Here is a 20,834-nt window from a genome sequence, read left to right on the forward strand (position 1 = left end):
ACAAAGTTCCACACTGTACTAAAATAATAAGCAATTGGAACATATTCATACTGAGCAAAAGAATGCCAAGCTTCACTTGTCCTTATCTTTATAATGACACAATTACGGTTTTTGCTGGGCAGCTTTGCACATGCAAGCCTGCTTTCTGCAACGTAAGAAGCAGCGGTCATCAAACAGCTGCTTCTTAAACTCTCCTCCACCAATGAGGTAGCTGATTAAAATCATACACTTGGGATAATTGACAGGCCCTTCTCTCACGCGATAAGCTGCACAAGATAAGGGGGCCGCAATACGCACACAGTGGAAGTACAGGGTGTGCTGCCTGTTCATCGCAAATCCGTGCGGACAGGTTTTCAAGTTGACAACTTTGTCCACATTGCACTTAGTAAATGGGGGCCTATGCATCTAATTTTCATACATCAACACTCTCTGAAACACAATTAATTTCTAATTTTAAAGAAACAAGGTAACAAAGAAGACCCACAACCCACAGTTTAGAAATCCTATGGGCAGTAGATTTTAATCTTCTTTGCCTCATCCTAAAGTGTTTGTAGTGCCAAATGCTTAGGCTCCCTCAGTATTTTTTGTATTTACATGTTCTAAAACCTTCACTTTCCTCAGCAACTTGAGGCATGATACTGACTTGCTTGTATCAAATATCAATAATTTGATTATTTAATGTCTTTGATAGGAGTAGAGGAAATGAAACAGTGTGTGCAATAGAATAATACAAAAGGGAAAATGTGGTAGGCTTACAATACTATGGGCTAGATTACATGTGGAGCGCTATTGAGCATTATAGCTATAGGGCTAATTGCGCTAGAAGTAAACATTTTGCATGCATCTGGTTGAGCTGGAATTATGAATTGAACATAAAAAGTATATATATATATATATATATATATATATATATATATATATATATACACTATATAAGTGCTGACAGTTCCACACTGCCGGGTAATGCGCTGTTGCTTGGGTGTGCATCAAGCAAGGAATCTGGTGATATACAGTGATGTGCGGTGACTTCAGAGGTTGGTGAGGCAGTGGCTAGGAATCGGATACGCCTTCATTCTTTAGATATCCTTTGTTGAAGAAATAGCAATTGCACATGGGCGAGCCTATATCTATATGCAGCCACCAATCAGTATCTACTGAGCATATTTAGATATGATTTTCAACAAAGGATATCTGATTTTCTTCATTCTTTTGATATCCTTTGTTGAAAAGCATATCTAAATATGCTTAGAAGCTACTGAGCATATTTAGATATGAATTTCAACAAAGGAAATCTGATTTCCTTCATTCTTTTGTTATCCTTTGTTGAAAAGCATATCTAAATATGCTCAGTAGCTAATGAGCATATTTAGATATGATTTTCAACAAAAGATATCTGATTTTCTTCATTCTTTTGATATCCTTTGTTGAAAAGCATATCTAAATATACTCATTAGCTACTGAGAATATTTAGATATGAATTTCAACAAAGGATATCTGAATTTCTTCATTCTTTTGATATCATTTGTTGAAAAGCATATCTAAATATGTTCAGTAGCTACTGAGCATATTTAGATATGAATTTCAACAAAGTATATCTGATTTTCTTCATTCTTTTGATATCCTTTGTTGAAAAGCATATCTAAATATGCTCAGTAGCTACTGAGCATATGTAGATATGAATTTCAACAAAGGATATCAAAAGAATGAAAAAAATCAGATATTAGATGTAAATTGGAAAGTTATTTAAAATTGCATGCTCTTTCTAAATCATGAAAGAAAACATATGGGTTTCATCTCCCTTTCAATGGTGTCTTGGAAAACTGGTCAACTTAGTAAACATCTGATTTTAGTCTAAAGGATTGTAACAGAAACTCTTGCCAGATAACAAAATGCTTGCTCTGATTATGAGATCTAGAAATCCAGGCCCATTTTACTTCAATGCTGCAAATTATGCTTATAGATTCCTTCATTATTCAGTAAATATAAAAATGTTGTGAACCAGTGGCAGCTGGTGAACAGGTATAGGTACAGACAAAGGCTGTGGTGGACATTTTACAAAGTAAAGACCGTAGTGAAGGACAACAAGGTCACTATTTATACAAATGAAAAAATAAGAGTGCATGGTCTTACCTTCTCAGAGACAGCAATTTCTCCACTTTCTATGATGATAATGAAATTTTTCTGCAAGTCCCTTTGAAATTAAAATGTAAAATTAGGAATTTAAACTAAAGCATTGTTTCTCAACTGAAGTCCTCAAGTACCCCAAAAGACCAGGCTTTCATTATAGCCGAACCAGTGCTGCATTGGTGAAATAATCAGCTGATGGTTGATAGCAGGTTAGAAAACAATCCATCCATGGTATTACTGCTGCTAAGCTGAGCACTTCAATTGTGCACTGGTTCATCTATAATGAAAACCTGGTCTGTTGAGGCTACTTGAGGGCCACGGTTAAGAAACGTTGCACTAAAGCACCAGTTCAACCGCAATCTGTTGACCTTGAGAATAAAGCATTTTTTTAAAGTTTGATCATATATTGCAATACCAGAATATGGTATTGCAAATTAACTTTAAAGAAAAGAAAAAAACATTTTGTTATGTTTAAAATAGGTCTTTAATAACTTATATTATAAAACATCTAACAAATATTAACATATTAACAATCAAAACTTTTTTACTGTGACTGGTCTTGTTCATTTCCCTCATTTGTAGACAAGGTCAATCCTTCTATCTTTTTTAACAAAATTTTCAATAACTTTATTAAGAAAATCTTCACAGTTTTTTTCATGCAACTGTACCAGTCTTTCTCTCTCAATTGCTAAAACAGCCAAAGAGGAAAGTCGTCCTTGACTGGTCCGATTCCTGCTATGTGTTTTTATGCACTTTAAAGCAGAGAAGGACCTCTCAACAGAGGCCGTTGTAGCTGGTATCATGAGAACCAGCTTCAGTAATTTCACTGCCTCTGGAACAGTCTTCATGAGATCGTTGTTGGCCAAAAAGTTTAGTAGATCTGTAGGTGATTTGCAATCATTTCTCACCATTTCAGAACTATAAAATCCAATTAGATCAGATTTTAATCGAACTAAGTCAAAGTATTTGCCATATCTTGATAGGCTCTGCAGTTTTTGGTCATCAATATGTTTGGACATCTCTAGCAATTTAGTGCAATCGACCAAACAAAGGAATTCTAGCTCAGCAAAATGGTCAAACCGAGCTTTCATTTGAACGTTTACATTGTCCATAATGTTGTAAAACAACCTTCTCCTCACATCTTTTATTGGCTGTTTACTCCTTACATTGTCTGTCAGCCCCATTCTGATGCAATACGCCTCAAATGTACCATACAAATTGTCAAACTCTTGTCTGTGATTTTCAAGAAATTTCATGGTATCAGCAATTCTCCGACAGCAGAATCCAACATCCATCACTTTACTCTGCAGCAATCGAAAGAGTGCGTCAGTTTGTATGAAAATGGCCTCATATGTCATAAGCAAGAAGCAGGTTGATGCTTTATTCAGAAAGAAGTAATATCCTTCAGACATCATCAAGGTCTCATGATCCCAACCATCTGGATTTTCTCTGAGAAACAGGAACATAGCACGTATATCACTTTGATACATGTTGACCGTCTGCACTAGTCTGGAGTTTGAACTCCATCTGGTGGGTGCTGCTCTCGGTAAACGTCTCTTCACCATATCGTCCAGTAGGTGGGTGCGCTTTGTCGATTTACTGAAAAACGTGGCCATTCCCTCAAGTGTAGAAAAAAATACTTTACACTCTTCTATAGATTTTGCTGAATTAGAGAGCACCAGGTTTAACTTGTGTGCATAACAATGAATACAAGTTGCTTCAGGTACTTTTTCTTTAATCTTTGCTTGCACCCCATTACTAGCTGATGCCATCACAGAGGCTCCATCGTAAGTCTGAGCTACCAGCTTTTCAAGACAATTATATTTCTCCAACACTCCCAATACATAGTCTGCAATAGCTGGTGCTCGTCTGTCAACCACTTCATCAAATCCTAAGAACGCTTCCTTCACAATTATCTCACTGTTCAGCTCACTTTTAGCCACATAACGCAAAATTACAGAGATTTGTGTTATGTTTGTAACATCGGTTGTCTCGTCTACTTCCACAGCAATCTCCTTTCTTATATCATCTCTTACTATATCAGCTACTGCTTCGATTAAGTCATTCTGGATTCCAGTGACGTGCAGTAATAGGAGGCAGGGGAGGCAGTGCCAACCCTGTCCAATCAGGAAAAAAAAGATTTAAAGATATTTATTAAAAATAAAAAAAAGTGTTTTTTTTTCATTATTTTTTTTAGCCATGCCCACCCGGCACCAAGGGGTAACCCCCCACCCCCAGATGGCGATTTTACACAAAGTCAGGGACAGGTGCACACATCATTATTATTTTATTTCACTGCGCTTGTGCAGCAGCCAAATTCAGTTAGCACAAACATCCATTGTTGCGCAATTAGGAGGCAGTGAGCCAGTCCGCTGCCCTCCAATAATTGCGCAACATGGATCTAAATTACAGTCCTCTGTTTACCTGAAGCTGCGCCACCCACTGGTGACTCGCCGGGCCCTCATAGTAGCTCCAATGGAGGCGGTTCTCAAAACCGCCTCCATGATGAGCTACATCACTCAGCCAATCAGCATTCAGCACTGCGGGGAGGCGTGCCTGCTGATTGACAGAGTGAGTGACGTGTTGGTCACGTGAGGTCGCGCCGGGCTTGTCTTTCACAGTTGTTCAGGCGGGAAGAAGGAGAAGAGAGGCAGCTGTTCTACGTGCCCGAATTTAAAAGTGCTCAGCGAGTCAGTGAGTGTGACAGCAACTGCCATTGTGGCTGAAGGAGGAGGACTCGAGGAGGTCCTGGAGGAGTACTGTGTGGCGTGTCCCAGTGAAGAAGAGTGACCCAGGGGCCAGCCAGGCCAGGAGGAGCCAAGGAGTGGAGGAGGACAGGAGCGGACACGGAGCGGACACGGAGCTCAGCCACTTGGGTGGAGTGGACCGGGCGCGGTGGAGTGTGACAGAGTCTCTCAGTCAGTCTTCGTGATGACCGGTTGTCATTAGCTGCTGCTCAGGTAAGCACCAGGTTAGAACCTAGCTAGAACATGGTTCTCTCTCTCTCTCTCTATCTCTCCCCTCTGTCTCTCTCTTTCTCTCTCTCTCTCTCTCTCTCTCTCTCTCTCTCTCTCTCTCTCCCCCCTCTGTCTCTCTCTCTCTCTCTCTCTCTCTCTCTCCCCCCCTCTGTCTCTCTCTCTCCCCTCTGTCTCTCTCTCCCCTCTCTCTCTCTCTCTCTCTCTCTCTCTCTCCCCTCTGTCTCTCTCTCTCTCTCTCTCTCTCTCTCTCCCCTCTGTCTCTCTCGCTCTCTCCCCTCTGTCTCTCTCGCTCTCTCCCCTCTGTCTCTCTCTCCCCTCTGTCTCTCTCTCTCTCTCTCTCTCTCTCTCTCCCCTCTGTCTCTCTCTCTCCCCTCTGTGTCTCTCTCTCTCTCCCCTCTGTCTGTGTCTGTCTCTCTCCCTCTCTCTCTCCTCTCCCTCTCTCTCCCCTCTGTCTGTCTCTCTATCTCCCTCTCTCTCCCTCTCCCCTCTGTCTCTCTCTCCCCTCTGTCTCTCTCTCCCCTCTGTCTCTCTCTCCCCTCTGTCTCTCTCTCCCTTCTGTCTCTCTGTCTCTCACTTTCTCTCTCCTCTGTCTCCCCTCTGTCTTTCTCTCTCTCCCTCCCCCTCTGTCTCTCTCTCTCTCTCTCCCCCCTCTGTGTCTCTCTTTCTCCCTCTGTGTCCCTCTCTCTTCTCTCTCTTCTCTCTCTCTTCTCTCTCTCTCTCTTCTCTCTCTCTCTCTTCTCTCTCTCTTCTCTCTCTCTCTCCCTGTCTCTCCCACCCCCTCTGTCTTTCTCCTTACATGTCTCATTCTCCCCCATGGTCTCTTTCTCTGTCTCTCTCCCCTCTGTCTCTCTATCTATCTCTCTCTCTCTCTGTCTCTCCCATGCCCTCTGTCCAATTTACATATACTATCTAATTTCCTTAATTCTCTTGATATCCTTTGTTGAAAATCATATCTAAATATTCTCAGTAGCTGCTGATTGGTGGCTGCACAATAGATACCTCATGTGATTGGCTCACCCATGTACATTGCTATTTCTTCAACAAAGGATATCTAAAGAATGAAGGCATATCCTAGCCAGTGCCTCACCTGCCTCTGACCTCACTGCACGTCACTGTTCAGGCCCGTAGAAAAGGGTGGGAGTGCTGGAAGTACCAGGACAAAATGTGTGAGAAGGGAACTGCCTGTTCCTTTCAACATGTTTGTCGATACTGCGGGGGCCATCATCCGGGAGTCGAATGGTCCAAGAAGCAAGACCCACCCGGTGAACGTGGGGTCCTTGAAATGTGGCTAGCATGGTATCCAGACCGGGCGGTGGCAGGATTGTTGCTGTCCATGATAAGGGAGGGCTTCCTTATTCTGGTGGGGGGTTGGGTGACAGGATCGAAAATGCATCGTAACTTAAAGTCGGCCTATCAGTTTTCACAAGTGGTAAGGGAAAAATCGGACAAAAGCACCTGAGCTGAGTTCAGTGCAATATCAGTCATTTGAATCAGCGGTGGATATCGTGCGAAGGGCAGGCGTAGGGTCATTGATGGCAAAGCTTGATATCGAATCGGCTTTTAGGCTCCTTCATATTAATCAGGCATCTTTTAGATTAATGGGCTGCCACTTCGATGGGGAATACTACGTTGACATGTGCCTCCTTATGGGTTGCTCAATTTCCTGCGCCTATTTTGAGGCATTTAGTTAATTCCTCCATTGAGCAGTTATGCAGTATACAGGTTCAAGTAACATCACCCATTATTTAGATGATTTCCTGGTGGTGGGGGCTCCAAATTCCACCCAATGAGCAAAACTAATGGAGGGTATGACCGCCCTCATGAATATGTTCGTGGTGCCTCTTGCGGCAGACAAATTAGAGGGCCCGTGTACTCGACTGACTTTCTTAGGCATAGAGATAGACTCAGTGAGGCCTATTTATCAAATGTCTGTAGGACCTGATCCAACAGTGCAGATCAGGTCCCACAGACCCCACAGTCCCTACGCTCTCCGTATTCAACATTGCACCAGCAGCTCACAAGAGCTGCTGGTGCAATGCTGCCTCCTGCAAACTTGCGGCCAACAGGCCGCCAGCAGGGAGGTGTCAATCAACCTGATTGAGTTGAATTGTGGCGAACTCTGTCCGCCTCATCAGAGCAGGCGTACAGGGTTATGGAGCAGAGGTCTTTAAACCGCTGCTTCATAACTGCTGTATCTGGCGAGCCTGCAGGCTTGCCAGAAACACAGGGCATCAAGCTCCATTCAGAGCTTGATAGATAGGCCCCAGTGGCTGAACACTGTCGCTTACCCGAGGACAAGCTGACACAGTTGTTGGACACAGTGCACAGGATAAGGAGAGCCCATTTTATGTCGGTCAGAGAACTCCAAACCCTACTATGGCGGTTGAACTTCGCCGGCAGAGTCATTCCCATGGGGCGGATTTTCAGTCGAAGATTGGAAGCGCAGCTTGGAGGCTCTAAGCCTCAAAGGGTGAGGATTCGCATCTCAGAGGAGATGAAGGATGACCTCGGGGTATTGGAAGTATTTCTTGCAGAGTTCAACGGAATTTGCATTTGGCAAACACCCGCTGAATCAAATCAATTGCTGCATCTGTTTCACGGATGCAGCTGGTTACGGAGGTTACTGGGCGATGCTGGATGAGGACTGGAGCACAGAAGTATGGCCTTTAGATTGGGTACAGGCAGGTCTGACTAGGAACTTGTGCTTCCTGGAGCTGTTTCCAATAATTGTGGCAGTAGAACTGTGGGCGGGCAAATTGACTAATAGGGGAATGATTTTCTGGTGTGATAATCAGAGCGTAGTTTATTCTATCAATTGCCTGTCTGCAGCATCTCCGGTAGTGGTTAGGCTTCTTAGGCATTTAGTGCTACGTTGCCTGCAGTATAATATTAATTTTGCGTCAAAACATGTGCCAGACGTAAAGAATGTGATGGCGGATGCACTCTCTAGGGGGAAGTGGGATGAATTCAGAAAGTTGGCTCCTAGAGCAGCTCCTCATGGCAAGCCTTGCCCGTTTTATCTCTGACAGCTCGGATACCCTGGGAATACATCTTTCCCCTAGTTCATGCTTCATTGGCTCTGGTGACTTGGAGGGCTTATGTGAGGCATTGGAATGAGTGGCAAGCATTTTACGAGAGCAAACAGATACTATGTCATCAGGCTTTGCAGGCAACACTTTTAAAGTGGCTGGTTTCCCTGCAAAAAAGGGCAAAGAATAAATCGGTAATACAGGGAAATTTAGCAGCGTTGTCCTTCTTTAACAAGCTCTTTCAGTTAAGAGACTTCACGGGGGACTTTTCTGGTTAGACAGTCTGTAAGGGGTTGGGGACGCAGGGAGTTACAGAGAAGGGACCTTAGAGAGCCTATTACAATGCCTCACTTGATTAGATTAATGCAAGTTTTGGAGGACGTTTGCCAAAATCAATATGAAGTCTTGCTGTTTAGAAAGGCTTTTGCACTGGCCTTTCATGACGTTATGCAAATTAGTGAACTGGTCCCCCCTCGGGTACAGAAAAGCAAGCGGGAGCTCAAATACAGCATGTCAGGCTGACCACGGGGTCGGTCCTGCTGTTCATATCAAGTTTCAAAAATGGATCAGAATAGGAAAGGAGTGTGGTTGGATCTTCTGGAATCGGGGGATGGCAGTGCATACCCAGTGGCACCACTGAATGCGTTCACGGCTCAGCGTCCAGTGGGGGGGCTCATTTCTAATTTGTCAGAATGGACTAGGGCTAACCAAGTTTCAATTCAACAGGTTGTTGTCTAAAGCAGCAAAAAAGGCTGGGCTTGACTCTTCACACATAGCCCCTCATTCCTTTAGGCTGGGCGAGGTGACTAATGCAGCTGCTTTAGGGTGGTCAGTGGATTAAGGCACTGGGGCGGTGGAGATTGCAGCACTATAAAATCTACCTTAGGCCTACTGAGGATTCAGCCTATTGATAGGAAAGGTGGGGAATGCTGAGGTGCGGTGTCGTAGTCGGGGTTTGTAATTTGTTGTTCGAAGGGTAACATGGTTCTGTATTTTACAGGTAGAGGCAGTACACCACAAAAGGTCTGGATTGTCTGCCATTCGTTTATCATTGGGCCTCCATCAGAGCTCTAGCAATCCCGTATGGGAACCGGCTCAGCTTTCACCCCTCCCGGGCGTCCATCAGGTGGCTAGGGTGCAGAGGGCTTTGCTGGCATGAATTACCAGTGTTAATCCAGGAGGCTCACTGGAGGAGGGGTCATCCCAACATTTTAGTGCTACATTTAGGGGGCAACAACTTGCCTACCCTTGATTTGATCAGTATCATGTGGGCTGATATCAGATGGTTGCATGCGTAGTTGCCTGGTGTGAGAGTAGGGTGGTCCTATATAATCCCCAGATTACATTAGAGGCGCATGGCAAGTCACAAAGCAGCATTTGGGGGTCAGGAAAAAGATAAATAGGGACATTGGTAAGATGGTTTCCGAGTTGGGAGGTTTCGTAGTGAGGCACTTCCGACATCTCGGCCGGGGATAAAAGTCTTTACAGAAAAAATGTAGTTCATTTAACAGCAGTTGGGTTGGATAGGTTTAATGTCAATATTAAAAGGGCCCTAGCATTGGTAGTATAAAAATTAAAAAAAAAATTTGGTTGTTATTAGCTGATAGTTTGTTAGTTTGGCGGCAAGAATCTGTCAGGACAGTTTATCTTCTTGTGGCGGGCAGTAGCATCCCAGGTGGCAGATAGAAAGCGGTGAGGAGTGACTGCCATTGCAGGGGGCGTGACAAACTCAGACGCGTGCCTGGGGAAAAAGCCTCCTGGGTTGTGGCAGGCCGAACAGTTTGAGTTCTATTCTTCTATCTGGTGCCACATTGTAGCCGGGCTCTGCTTTGTTTTCGTTTGCCTAGGGGCTGCTTCTCGCTTCATATGGGTTACCATAGGTAAACATTGCTGCCTAACAGTTACTTTAAGGTTTAAGAGTTTATAGTCATTTACTTGTACCCAGGTAAATGAGTTATAGTTAAAAGTTATAGGAAGGCCTTGATGTTTTATAATAATCTTTATTTCTTCATTAAGGGTTAAGTAAGTTGTTTATGCTGCACCCGCTCAACATTGTTCCTTTAATCCCTTATGAAAATGCAGGGCTCAAGATTAGCCTGGAATGGCTTAATGGTTAAGGATTCAGGGAGGAGTTTGTGTTGAACTGAGGGTTAGATTTGCAACATTGTTGCAGATCTAAAGGAGGGGACTCTACTCACAGTTAAAAAAGGGTTCCTGGGAGTTTGAGGCCCTCTTTCTGTTCTGGATCATCACTGATCTTCACCCACCTCTTAGAGCGAAAAACTAGTAATTGGAATGTTAGTGTTAGTTTCCCCTGGCGCTGGACAGGGTTAGTCAACCTATGGTCTTTGGATCAGTCCAGGGTTTTAATGATTTTCAGCTCCCCTCGGTACCGGCTTGATTTTCGCCTGGACAGTCTGGGGATCCAATAAGGTTTGAGCAGTGGTACACTTTAAAGGCAGGTGGCAGCATCCCAGACGGCAGATAGAACGCGGGGAGGAGTGACGGCCATTGCAGGGGGTATGACGTACTCAGGCACGTGCTTGGGGAAAAAGCCTCATGGGTTGCGGCAGGCCGAAAAGCTTGAGTTTTATCCTTCTATCTGGTAACGCATTGTAGCCGGGCTCCACTTTGTTTCCGTTTGCCTGGGGGCTGCTTTTCGCTTCATATGGATTTCCATAGGTAAACAATGCCGCCAAACAGTTAATTTAAGGTTTAAGAGTTTATAGTCATTTACTTGTACCCAGGTAAATGAGTTATAGTTAAAAGTTATAGGAAGGCCTTGATGTTTTATAATAAAACTATTCAAGTGTCACTTATTTAATAAACCTTACCTCCATCTGGTTGTTGTGTCTTTATTTTTTAATTTAGAGTTAAAGGGACATGAAACCCAAAATTTTTAATTCATGATTCAGAAAGAGCATGCCATTTTAAACAACTTTCTAATTTACTTCTATCATCTAATTTGTTTTATTCTCTTCATATTCTTTGCTGAAAAGCATATCTAGATAGGCTCAGTAGCTGCTGATTGGTTGCTGCATATAGAAGCCTCATGTGATTGGTTCACCCATGTGCATTGCTTTTTCTTCAACTAAGGATATCTAAAAAATAAAGCAAAATAAATAATAGAAGTAAATTGGATTGTTGTTTAAATTTGTATTATCTATCTGAATCATTTTTGGGTTTAGTGTCCCTTTAAGTAAGTTGTTTATGCTGCACCCGCTCGACATTGGTCCTTTAATCCCTTAAATACAGTATTCTTGTTATTAGATGGGGTTTCTTGGCAATTGCATTATTGTTATTTGCCATTCTGTTTTGTATGTTTAAAAATGCTGTCTTCTTACAGTTATAAAAATGCGGCAAAGAGAAACAGCGGGAGTGAGGTTTGGAAATATGGTCTGGTTTGTACACTGGGTTTTGAAAACGCAGTCTGTATAGTAAAAAAAAAAAAAAGACTACTGGAAAAAATTTTTTTTTTAAAATTGACGTAAATGTATGATTTACATTTCTTTTGAAAACTTTTAATTAAACATTTAAAAAAATTGAAGGACAGTATGAAAAATGTGTCATGTGAAAGCAATTATCCCACTCAATTATATTGGCTGGTCATTTAAAATGTGTGTGAAGCTGTATGATTTCATGTAACACAACTGTTTTCACAGCTTTTTTGTAAAAAGGTATAAAAGTGGAACTGGAGAAATGAGCAATTTTTTTAGCATTCAGAAATAAGATTTAGCAATGATATACAAATAAAGCATAATACTAAGGTATGAGGGGCAGGGGCCAGATCCAATATGCAGCGTCGCCCGCAAAAGCCGGCGACGCCAAATTTTGCGCTGGTTTGGTATCCTATATACGGCGTAACATAGAAGTTACGCTCGTATATTTCTGCCTTCGGCCGTATTTTTTTACCCATAGACTGACATACAAAACATGCGCAGTTTGGTATCCAATATACAGCGTAAGGACTTACACTCGCAGAATTCAGAAAATCTGCTCCATTCTCATCTCGCCACAAATTGCAGGTGCAGGAACACTTGCACTGACTCAAAAACCAACGTAACTCTCTGAAGGCCTAACAAATGCATGCTCAACAACATACATATCAGCAGCTTGGATCTCAAACAGTTAAACCTCTTCCAATCATTTATTATTCCTGCCCCTGCAAGTGTGTCAATTGTGTCAACCCAATCACAAACAGCACAACCTCTCAACAGGAAGCCTAAAAAACCAGTCAATGCACATCCTCATTAGCCACCATGTTTCCCCTGCTTTCCATAGAGAGGCAGCATCATGGGGCACAAGGGGTGCATCATGGGGCACAAGGGGTGCATCATGGGGCTCAAGGGGTGCTGGAAGCCCTACAAGCCCCTGTTGTTCCGTCTATACATGCTGATTCTATAGTTGCTGCTGAGGTCCCTGGTCATGGTGCTGCCCCTGCTGATGCCCCTGCTGCAGCTGGTCATCAAATTACATACTGCAGATTTCCACTGCATGTAAGTGAAACTACTACTACATCCCACCCCCCTTCCCTTAACCACCCTAATTACTGAAAATATCTCATTAGTTTAATTCATGTTTAGGTCACTATGATTTATTGACTATCATTAAGAAGAATCAAAATGGATGTTCATACCTTATGTTCACACCTTCTGTAAATACATTATTATTTAGATATATATACCCATGTGCAGGGATAGGCAAGGTGTCCTTCACTAAAGGTCTTTACTTTAGAAAATGTCCGCCACAGCCTTGCCTTGCGCCTATCCCTGCCCACGTGTCAATTTCTATTGGATGTGAGAAACCTAGATTTACATCTTATAAGTGAATATTACTATATGTACCCTTCATACACAACTATGTGATGTGATTTATAGAACATGAATGTGTCATAAACAGGATAATATTACCTTTTTGGGCCCATTTCCACACAGGCCTTATTATATGTTTAAACAATATTAGTGTACTAAAACACCCCTCACATGGAAGTGGATGACAATTATATGGTAAATAACAGAAGACAAGATTTATGGTGAACTATAAAAATATATATATATTTTTTAGGCTTCTTGGATGCGGGGGCTGAGGTGACTGAAGTGGATTTCCTTGTTCTCCTGGTTTGGGAAGATTCAGATAATTCTGCTGGAGTGCTGGCCACAGATGATAGGCTGGAGGCAGTGTCCTGCTGGTGTGTAAAGTGCTCAGCCAACACACCCAAGAGTTGATTTTGTTCTCTCATCTATTGTCCATCTGCATCTGCATATCAGACAGAACTCGCATCATCTGAGACTGGTTTTGAACAATTACATTTAATGATGCTGTCATGTCCCTCTGCAGCTCTATGCTACGTTTGAGTAACCTCTCTTGGCTCCTGTGTAACCTCTCTTGGGTCCTGTGAAACCTCTCTTGGCCTCTTTGTCTGCTCTCACAGCTTGTTATGAGCCTCATCTGCAGTGCAATGTATTCCTCACCCAGGGGAGAATACAATGCATCCACAGGCTCTTGAGCAGCAGGGCTTTTAGGTGCCTGGGGTGCATGTTCAGCTGCATCTGCTGGTGCTTGAGAAACTACTTCAGCTGCATCTGCTGGTGCTCGAGGAACTACTTCAGCTGCATCTGCATGTGCTTGAGTAACAACTTCAGCTGCATCTGCATGCGCTTGAGGACCATCTTCAGCTGCTGGTGCTTGTGGAACATCTTCATCTGCATGTGCTTGTGGACATCTTCATCTGCTGGTGCTTGTGGGACATCTTCAGCTATATGCTCATCTGCAGATGGTGGAGCTCTCCCAAGGGAAGAGGATGGTGGAGCTCTACCAAGGGAAGAGGATGGTGGAGCTCTCCCAAGGGAAGAGGATGGTGGAGCTCTCCCAATGGAAGAGGATGGTGGAGCTCTCAGGGTGGATTGGTAGTCCCATTGTGACCACTCAGCCTGTCCAGTTTGCATTTATTGGGACAAACCCTGTGTGTAATAGCCATGACTGCCCTGATATTGTGTTGGGGGGGGGGGGTAAAGACATGGACCCTTTGTGGCTGACTTGGCTCCCCCTCAAAGCCAAAAGAAGAGCATTCCTCTGGCCAGGAATCTTGACAGGGCTTATATGGCAATGGTGGTGGCATCACTTCTGGGTCCTCAACAGAAGCCATCCAACCATGCTCATGCCTGGGAGCATAATGTTCACGTGGTTGCCTGTAGACTGGTGGTGGTGGAGGAGGTGGCTGCATGCCTGTGACTGGTGGTGGAGGTGGCGGCATGCCTGTTTGCAGCCTGGTGACAGGAGGTTCTGTGGAGGAGTCAAATGATGATAGGGATTAGTACAGTCATATATATGTCCATGTGGGCATACAATCTACATTGATACATGCTAGGGCCTATACTCATTCTCATGTCAAACTGTATAACATGCATGTGCACAATGTGATTTGTGATATGAGAGATTTTAATCTACATATACAGGTATGTGAGAGATTTTAATCTACATATACAGGTATGTGTTTCATACAATAGTTATGTGTACATGTCAGTGATGGAGAAAATGTATTCTTTAAGTGACACTATATGGTCACACAATTTACTTTAGCCTGATGTAGGCACAGAACCTGCTTTCTGAGCTAAAAGTATTGTGATGGCTATAGTGTCCATTTACTGAAAACTCTACATGTGGCTTGTGGCCTGTGTTACTTTGAGACATGTTAGTATTGCACTATTCCACCTCATATCATGAATTGCATTGTGTTAAGTAGCATTAATGTGAAATATAATTGTAGATGTTTTTGTTAGTAGGCCAAATACCATGCTCCTCATTGTGTACATGAATGTGTGACATTAAAGGATGTTATATCTCAAATACATATGATACTGGTGTGTGGGATGTTACTCACCAGCATGAGCTGCTGTGGTTGCAGCCCGTGAGTCATGAGCCCTTGGAAGTCCACGGACTGCTGTGATACTCAGGGACCTGCGTATCATCTCCTGCCAGGTGTTGTATTCTGTGTCCAGAGGTGGACCACCGCCTGTTCCCCTCTGGTGCATGGCCTCCTGCCCCATCTTCTCTTTCACCCCCTCTTACAGTCGTTCCATCTTTTTTCCAGGCCCTCAACAGTCCTCCTCTGCGGGGCCACACTGTTGACGGCATCCTCTACCACCAACCATGCTGCTTTTCGCCTTCTGGCAACACCTTTGCCCTTCTCCTGGCCAAAGAGGGCACTGTGATTGTCCATGATGGCCTGGAATAGGGCAACATTCTCAGAGAATGAGAAATTAGGACATCTCATCCTCTCATCCTCTGTGGACACCTGGCTTCCTCCCTGCGATGTCCCTGGTGTGGGCTCCTCCCTATCCTCTCCCTCCTCCCCCCTTCTGTCCCCATGTGCACCCTCTGTCCTTCTCCTTGATGTGCCTGGTCTCTGGGGCTCTTGGGCATCTCCCCTCCCATCATCCCTTCTAGCTCTCCCTCTCCCCACTCCACTTAGTCCCTGATGAAGACCCCGCTGCTCCTCCTGTCTGCTACAATACTCCTCTCCCTGCCACTCCTCTCCCCTCCTCCCCACCTCTCCCTACGATCCTCACACTACACATACTCACACACTCAAACTCACTCCCAGTCCAATCACACACAATCACAACCAAACACTCAGCCTATCACACTGTAAAATTGAAGTAAAATGTGTGAGGTGTTAGAAAAAAAAAAGTGTTGTGTTTTTTGTATATGTATGTATGCAAAATGTGTGCAATATGTAAAAAGATGTGTAAGTGTACAAGCTTACCCAACCAACAATGCGACCTAACTAACTCCTCTGTTTGCACCTCTCTCTCTACTCTAACTAATTCTCAACTCCACTGTAGTGTGCTGTAGCTCAACAAACCATCCAAACACACTGAAGAAAATGGCGGCTGCGCATGGGTTTATATATGACTTTTGAATAGCGTAATTACGTGGCGCATTTTTAGATGAAGTTGCGTTACATTTTTTTATGAGTGTTAGCCTAATAAACTACACTTTATTGAGACTTTACATGGACTTGCGACGACTAAAATGTGTATATGCGCACTTTTCGGAAAACAATGCCAGTTTGTCCTACTTACACCACTTTAGCATCTGACGGCGCAGTATATGTAATACCCCGATGTGCGAGGTGAAATTACGGGCGGTGCAGGTTACCTCGCTTGCGCCGAAAACTACGCCATATATCGCATCGCGCCCGAGGTTTTATTTTTATAGGTGCAAACTTCTGTAAACATAAAGTGGGAATTACACATAGGGGCCTATTTATCAAGCTCCTGAAGGTGAAGGCTCGCTGGAAACACAAGTTATGAGGCAGCAGTCTAAAGACCGCTGTTCCATAACCTGTCCACCTGCTCTGAGGAGGCGGACAGAACTTGCAAGACACCCCCTGCTAGCGGCCGATTGGCCGCGAATCTGCAGGGAGCGGCATTTATAAATGTGTGGCGGACATGATCCACAATATCGAATCATGTCCGTCCGCACCTTGTTAATCAGGCCCCTTAATATGTAATGCTAACACAAAATGTTAAAGAAAACAGAAAATTAAACAATATACAGAATATAGTTTCATAATATATAGCTTGTTTTTGTCCTCAGAGAGTGCAGGAGGTCATCTGGCTCTAACTGGCCACAAAAGATATGTGCTAAACACACTGTTGAGTGAGGCTTTTTAAGATGTGTATCCCTGGATTATACTTTATTTGCAAAACTCTTGTACAACAATTACAACACATTTTTAAACAAATGTTGTGTGCATATTTTTGCACTGCAGTACTTTAGCGGCTGATATATACTCTATGAATAAATACAAATTAACTTACTATCCCTTTAACTTAAAATGGCCATCTTACTACAAATTTAATGATAAAATGCATAGTAAAAATAAATAAGACTATCTACCCTATATATAAGCCTGAACCTTTAGTGCAGCATTATACACCATCCTCTTAACTCTGCAGTGATGATAAATCCACAAGGGATAGTGTGATTAATCCTCTTCACAGCCTTGACTTTAAACCCAGACTCGAGAAAGCAGCTGGGGTATAAATATTTAATCACTGGTAAGTAAAAGTGTCAAAAGAAGCATTGATTAAAAAGGATTGTATTTCAGGTGTTCTGAGCAAGTGAAGACACAGGATTCCATGAATCTTCTTAGTTACATAGCAAAGACAATACTACCTACAGAGAACAAACACTTGATTTTATTTGATGTGGACAGGTTGGCCAAAAGGGATCAAACAATTATAGCACTAAAGATAAAAAGCAGCTATTATTGCTCTTATAGATGCAGAGCTCTAGGGCCGAGTGATATCACAGCCCACAGATCCCCTACCTAGTACTGGCACTAATAGCTTTGTGAATTATGCTATATTAGTATCAATCCCAGTTGTCCTTTAGACATTCTGCAAAATTTCTTGGGGGTACACTAAAACATTTAAGAAAGAAAGGAAAGTTATGTTCGGGTGTCTTTTGGATAATTAAAGGGACAGTCAAGTTCAAAATAAACTTTCATGATTCAAATAGGGCATGTAATCTTAAACAACTTTCCAATTTACTTTTATCAGCAATTTTGCTTTGTTCTCTTGGTATTCTTAGTTTAAAGCTAAATTTAGGTAGGCTCATCTGCTAATTTCTTAGACCTTGCAGGCAGCCTCTAATCTGAATGCATTTTGACTGTTTATCACCACTAGAGAGCGTTTGTTCATGTGTGTCATATATATATATATATATATATATATATATATAACATTGAGCTCACACACGTGAAGTTACCTAGGATTCAGCACTGATTGGCTAAAATGCAAGTTTGTCAAAAGAACTGAAATAAGAGGGCAGTTTGCAGAGGCTTAGATACAAGGTAATCACAGAGGCAAAACCTGTATTATTATAACTGTGTTGGCTATGCAAAACTGGGGAATGGGTAATAAAGGGATTATCTATCTTTTTAAACAACTTAAATTCTGGTGTTGACTGTCCCTTTAAGTAAGATTAACTATTTAATCTCAAGTGGTTCTAGGTAAGACGTATCATACAGTAATGCTGTATTTCTATTTAAGGATGTTCCCTAAACTTAACATCAAAGTGAGGTCTGTCTATGTTAAAAAACATATATATTAACAATAAGCTTAGTAAACATCTGGTCCTGCAAACAGTAATATGATGGCCATGACTGGATGTACATTTGTAGTTAACCTTTTAAAAGTCCATATACAGGTTGGAATAGCCAGGTGATTACTGTGATAATAGTGATCACCTGGAGTAAAAAAATGTATTGTTATTTGAGATGAAGATATATATTTCTTCACACTTTTTGTTGAAGATTTCTCACATGACATGCCATTAACACTATAAACAATAAGGGTATTATTTGAATCTGCTGGGTATACTTTCAGTGCAAATTCCCTATTTTACAGGTACTCCCCTGTTCTGCCATTGACACATGTATGCTTCACCAAACCCATCCATGACACGCCACACAGTGTCCAAACTCCTCCTATCATTGTTCCACCCACCAAAGCCCGGGGGGGGGGGCACTACCTACAAGTCTCCTTCACCTCCCTGCCTAAGAAACCATTCAGGAAATGTTGGGAGATGTTCCATTGTCCATGTACTTTTTGCAACCTAAAGAAGTACTGAATTTGCCTACCTAGAAATGTTTCCATAGACTAGATTCAGCAATCACTCTGCCCAGCCTCTAGAAAACTTACACATTTATAAGTTATGCCTCATGGATTTTATTTAATATTTACATCTCAGTTACCTCCGGGTACCATTGTTTCATAAATAGGTGGGTGGAGGTTGTTTTAATTTTGTCTACATAAGATGGGATGACACATAGGGGGATATTTATCAAAGCCTCAACTATGCTGCATTCACCGGCACCAATATGCATGCCTAACATCGCCTAACATCGCAGCCGCGGATCTGAATACGATCTCCGTATTTATAAAAAAAGCCGGCAAAAAGCTGCGCACCAAGTACGGGGCGATGAGCATCGGACTGTTGTTAACTAACAGTCATCGATCTCGCTGCTATTCGGCTAAGCGGCTTTTTACCAACTTTTTTTATACCTTGTCACTAAATGCCGCCACTATACTAAAATGTTTAACCCCTATCCTGCCGCTCCCCAACACCGCCGCAACCTAAATAAAATGTATTAACCCCTATCCCTCCGCTCCCGGACCCAGCCACAACCTAAATAAAGTTATTAACCCCTATCCCGCCGCTCCTGGACCCCGCCGCCACTAAATAAACGTATTAACCCCTAAACCTCTGGCCTCCCACATAACTACCATTAAGTAAACCTATTAACCCCTAAACCGCCAGCCCCCCACACGCCATAAACTAAATTAAGCTATTAACCCCTAAACAGGGGCGTATTTAGGTTTTGTGCTGCCCTAGGCACTGAAAATTCTGCTGCACCCCCACCCCACCCCAGGTTTAAGGCCTTTTTTAGACATAATATTTTTGGGGCAGGGTGTAAAAAATTAAAAAAATAATGTCATTTTAAGTAAATGTTCACCAGGGCTTGCATTCACTCTGGTCACACACACACACACACACACACACATATATATATATATATATATATATATATATATATATATATATATATATATATATATATATATATATATATATATATATATATATATATATATATATAAAAAGACATTATTTTGCAAGTCAGTTGATTAAAGTGTTTATATCAGAAAAAAATATCCTTCACTGTATGATAGTTTGTCAGTAGGTAGTTGTTTAACCTTAAACATCTTCTTTGGTGATTGACAGTTATCTAAGCAAAATATCTGCTTGGATAAATATGTAATGAATATACAAACTGGCCTTTAAAAGTACTTAAAAAATACAACAGTAGTTATGATAGGTTTAGGAATTGTATCCTAGGGGATAAAGTCACATGATACAATCATAATAAAGTATATACTTGTATTGTTTCTGAATGTATTAAATGCATACAACATATTTTCAGTTGTGTTTTAAGTCACATAGTTGTATAGATTCAGCAATAAATACTTATTCTTTGCATGTATGACAGATAGACAAACAAAGAGAAAGGCATATGCTGTTTCACAGTGGTCACGGTGTAGTGCACACTGCACTGTGTAGTCTGTGTGAGCCTCAATCACGCGGTGGAGCCAGGAAGAATACCGCATTCCCTCTCAGTCCAGGCCAGGCTGCGCAACTGAGCTCCGCCTCCACTGTCACCACGCACCCACATACAATCCCATAGGATAGCAATAGCCGGGCCAGTCATTTAAGTCATTTGTAATTGGTTGATTTAGCCACCCAGCCCTGAGTTCAGTAGCGTGGCCCTAGGGACTCAAAATTCTGCTGCCCCTTAAAAATCTGCTGCCATAGGCACCGGCCTCGTTGGCCTATGCCTTAATACGCCCCTGCCCCTAAACCAAACAACCCGCTAACTTTACATTAAAATGACAACATCCCTATCTTAAAATAAATTTAAACTTACCTGTAGAATTAAAAGAAACTAATTCTAAACTATTAATTAACCTATGCTAACTATTTTACTAAAATTACATTAAACTAGCAATTAAATTAACTATATTACATATTAAAAAAACCCTAACCCTACTCAAATTATTTAAATCTACTATTAAAAATTACTAAATTACAAAAAAAATAAACGCTGTTACAAAAAATAAAAAACACTAAA

The sequence above is a fragment of the Bombina bombina genome, chromosome 6 (genome assembly GCF_027579735.1).
Source record: "Bombina bombina isolate aBomBom1 chromosome 6, aBomBom1.pri, whole genome shotgun sequence".
In the NCBI taxonomy this organism is placed as follows: Eukaryota; Metazoa; Chordata; class Amphibia; order Anura; family Bombinatoridae; genus Bombina; species Bombina bombina.